At 42.4% G+C, this 4,189-nt stretch overlaps 1 protein-coding gene across 1 annotated transcript in view; it reads left to right on the top strand.

Annotated features, from left to right (window-relative positions):
* Positions 1-221: 221 nt before the first annotated feature.
* Positions 222-4,189, top strand: part of IRF5 (interferon regulatory factor 5) — a 35,610-nt gene continuing 31,642 nt past the window's right edge. Inside the window, exon 1 of the mRNA XM_018557075.1 lies at positions 222-468. The gene's annotated coding sequence lies outside the window, so the exon portion shown is untranslated. The remainder of the gene's footprint in view (positions 469-4,189) is intronic.

The following is a 4,189-nucleotide window of genomic DNA, read 5'->3' as shown; positions in this document are numbered from 1 at the left end:
CACACACACACACACACACACACACACACACACACACACACACACACACACACACACACACACACACACACACACACACACACACACACACACACACACACTATGATGTCAGCACACTAGACTCCATGCAGGGAGGATCTATGTCACCTGAAACTCTTGTCCTGCCCTCTTACTATTCTCACCCTGACAAGAAGAATTTATAACCAGGAAGTTCACCTCCCTCCTCCTCTTCTGCTTTCATAGGCAGCTTCTGCTTTTTGTATTTTGTATCTTCAGTGACCTGCTGATCGTGTTGGAAGTGGTTTCCTTCCTTCCAGGGAGGTGATCAGGTGCTGGCTGGAAGGATGACTGCCCAGGAATCAGTCCCTTTGTCAGGGTAGTAAAGCCAAGACACACCTGGAGAGCAGATCTACAGAACCAACAACTTGACAACTTGCTGGGCTCTGGACAGACAGTCTGGGAGGTACAGTAAGTACTACAGTAAGTGAAATCGCTTTGTCTTCATGTGCTGGCTCCAAGTCAGTTCATAAATACAAATATTATGCTGCAGCTTAGGTGTGCATGCTCCCTTATACATGACACAGATATTTATCAACATAATACTGTCATGTAAAGTGACATCTTGTATCGTTATTATTCTCAGAGTAATACCGATAACAATGCACAGCTTTTATATATATATAACCGGTCCCAAAATGAAGTCTGATGATGGGATTGATGCTAATATATAGAGTACCAGAATGCGGTTGTCTATAATATCTGCCTGAGACCCCATGCACTCTTCTCTATGATTCTTGGACAGTGGCTAAGCTTTGTTTTTGTTTCCTGCAAAGAAAAGCCTGGCCCCCATTGCACAGAGATTTTCCAACAAGCTGTAAAAGCTAAAGCTTACCATACACGTAAAGCTCGCCACACAATCTGATTGTATAAACTCTTTTAGTTCTACCAACAACTATGTAATAAGAAGGCCAGCCTGGTTAGATACAAATTCTTTGGATTGATTAGGTAGCTCCTCCATATTACATTGTTTTGGTAAATCGCAAGTACAAAGATTGTACTGTCACATTGTAATGTGTATAGTGACTCTTGATCTGGATATTCAATGCATTTTAGATTTACCAAAACTATGTAATATGAAGGCCTAGCCAAAGTATATCCAATCAATCTGTATCCAATCAAGCCCTTCAGGCGCTTGCACTACAGGTGTTGGTAGATCTAAAGGAGATTGGATCATGTGTGCTGAGGCATCATTCACACAGACAGAGAAGGGTAAACAGCAATGTGGATCACCAGTACTCATGGGATGAAATAAATCCAAATATTCTTTTTATTGAAGAAACATGTCACTTGTGTTGCATAGCCATTGTTTCGGAACCACGCAGGGCTACTTCATCAGGGCAGACATAGTGACCTACAGGCAAAGAAGGAACAGAAATGCAGAATCATGCATAAAATGCACATCTTTGTATGATGTGTATTGTCGAGTATATGAGCGCATATATACGCACATCTGGCCCGTATGAGTTCTTCACAAATCCTTGTTTATTTTTAGCATTAGAAACATTATCTTCTATGAGCGGGTACGTGTGCATGCGCATACACACATGTTTACCTGCGTACATGCGTAAAATACACACGATTTACGGCCCCGAAGAAAGAATCACTGCGCGCATCTGTACGCAGCATTTTTTACGCCCGTGTGAATGAGCCCTTCGCTTGAGATATTGAGCCGTTACAATGGTTCACTATTTTTATACCCCAGGGAAGCCGTGCATGTCCTTATCCTTGTCCATGGAGTGGTCAGCTGTCATTTCTTTTAGGGCCCATTCACACTAGCTGCGTGTTAAACCGTGCAGCTAGTGTCTGGTCATGGCGCCTTGTATCATTGCATAGCAAGGCCTTGTTTACTGTTTTAGATTTACTTGGAGCGTACATACGAAAAGTACACTCCATTCAGGTCCCCGCACAGCAGCATGGTGTACTGTGCTGCGTTTTGTTTACCTGCGTTGCCAAGTAGTACGCTGTGGAAAAATGCAGCATGTCTACATTTTACTGCAGCACACCACACCACAGGCGACAACTGCGCTGCAGTGTGAACAGGACACATAGAAGGCAATTGTTTTCTGTATGCCGTTGCTGAGAGCGGCACTTTTCTACTGCTGAAAAACACAGCTCTCCGCACACTTGTAAACAGGCCCCTACACCTCCAACATCTACTCGACTCTTACGCCTTTTGTAGACCTTATAAACAGGAGCTGTTTTTCTTTTTTTTTACAGAAGGAGATTTAGGTTTTATGAAATGACAGCATAATGCAGTCATAAAACACAAACGGTGCTTTGGTAGTCAGAGAAACAGATATTGTAACTACATTGAAAGGATGTGATTAAGCAAAGAGCTCAGTTAGGTATTAGGAGATCCCCTTATAAACATAAAAACAAACAGGCCGGGAGGAATGAATAAAAATTGGCTGAGACCAATCCTTCTTAAAAAAAGGAGCTGTTTTTTTTTTTTTTTACAGAAGGAGATTTAGGTTTTATGAAATGACAGCATAATGCAGTCATAAAACACAAACGGTGCTTTGGTAGTCAGAGAAACAGATATTGTAACTACATTGAAAGGATGTGATTAAGCAAAGAGCTCAGTTAGGTATTAGGAGATCCCCTTATAAACATAAAAACAAACAGGCCGGGAGGAATGAATAAAAATTGGCTGAGACCAATCCTGTCTCAACTGTTGTGGTTGCCCATAGCAACCAGTTAGCTTCTATCTTTCTTTTTTTTTTCTACACAGCTTGGAAAATGAAAATTTAAAACTCAATGGCTGTGTTCCAGTTGAGACAAAGTAATTCCCCCCATTCTGTGAAAAACTATAAGATAAACAAGACAGATACAAAATTAAAATAAGAGAAAATAAAATATATACAAAAATAAAATCAGCTAAAATAAAACATATACAAAAATAAAATAAGAGAAAATACAAACTTAAGATACAAGAAAAAAATATACAAAAAGGAAAATACACCAATCAGTGTTAAGTGCTTGCTAATAAAATGTCCTCAGGCAGTGTGAAGACCATGTAGATCAAACATCCAGTTTTAGCTGTCCATAATATTGTGACGTTCTATTTTATAAAGTGAACCTGTGCTTAGGTGGCCAGTGTGTGCCCCTCGGCACAGGGACAAGGTGCTTTTCCAGGGGCGACAATGGAAAAGCACCCTCCCTGTGCTCGGATAAAGGGTCTGAGGGTCTGGTTGGGAATTTAAGGGTGGACCCCACATCTTTTTCTCCCTATTTTTGGGGGTGGGGTTCCACCTTAAAATTCCTGCCAGACCTTAAGGGCTTGGCAGCAACCTTAAGGAAACCCCAAACACTTTTCTTTTTAAATTGTAACTTGGGGTCCCTCCTAAAATCCCTACCAGACATAAAGGGTCTGGTATGACTTTTGGGGGGAACCCCACGCTTTTTTTTTCTTTTTAAATGGGGTCCCTTCTAACTTTCCTACCAGACCTACAGGGTCTGGTGTTGTGTGGGAGGGGGAACTGCACGTTTTGGTTTTTTTCTTTAGAAATGTCAGTTTTGCTGTAGCAGGTTCTATACATCGTACAGATGCGACACTTTACAGGCAGTTTAAGGGGACCCCCCAGGCACGATATTTAAAGGAATTTTTCATTTTTATTGTTTTACTTTAAGCAATGTTAAAATTACTTCTCCTTTAAAAACTGTATTTTTTAAAAGTGTTTTTGCATTGATACATGCCCCCCAGGGCAGTACCCGGGCCCCCATACACCTTTTATGGCCAATAAATTGCATATAAGATTTTCAGAGTTCTGACTTTCATTGAGTTCGAAGTTTTTCCATTTTCTAAAGTTCGAACTCGAACCGGACTCGGGTGTGTTTTGGCCCATAACTACTCACCAGGGGTCCAGACAGTGTCACTGGCGGCTGCGGCGCAGCATACACGACTCTCTAATCAGGCGGCAGCTCGCTCCTCACTAGGGCCCGAGAGGCCCTAGCAAGCGGCCTTCTAATATGCCTGATTAGAGGGCTGCCTCTGCCTGATTGTAGCCAGCTTGGATTGCCATCAGGCATACTGTGTCGACTCTGGGCCGGCCTGGCTTATTTGCAGGGGCGGGCCTGTTGCGGGAGCTCCATGTTTCCCTATGTTAGACAGCCAACGGCTCCGGGCCAG

The sequence above is a fragment of the Nanorana parkeri genome, unplaced genomic scaffold, assembly GCF_000935625.1.
Source record: "Nanorana parkeri isolate BGI_ZX_2015 unplaced genomic scaffold, ASM93562v1 scaffold265, whole genome shotgun sequence".
NCBI classification, from domain to species: Eukaryota; Metazoa; Chordata; class Amphibia; order Anura; family Dicroglossidae; genus Nanorana; species Nanorana parkeri.
The sequence above is the reverse complement of the archived record's forward strand: the minus strand, read 5'-3'. Positions and strand labels throughout refer to the sequence as shown.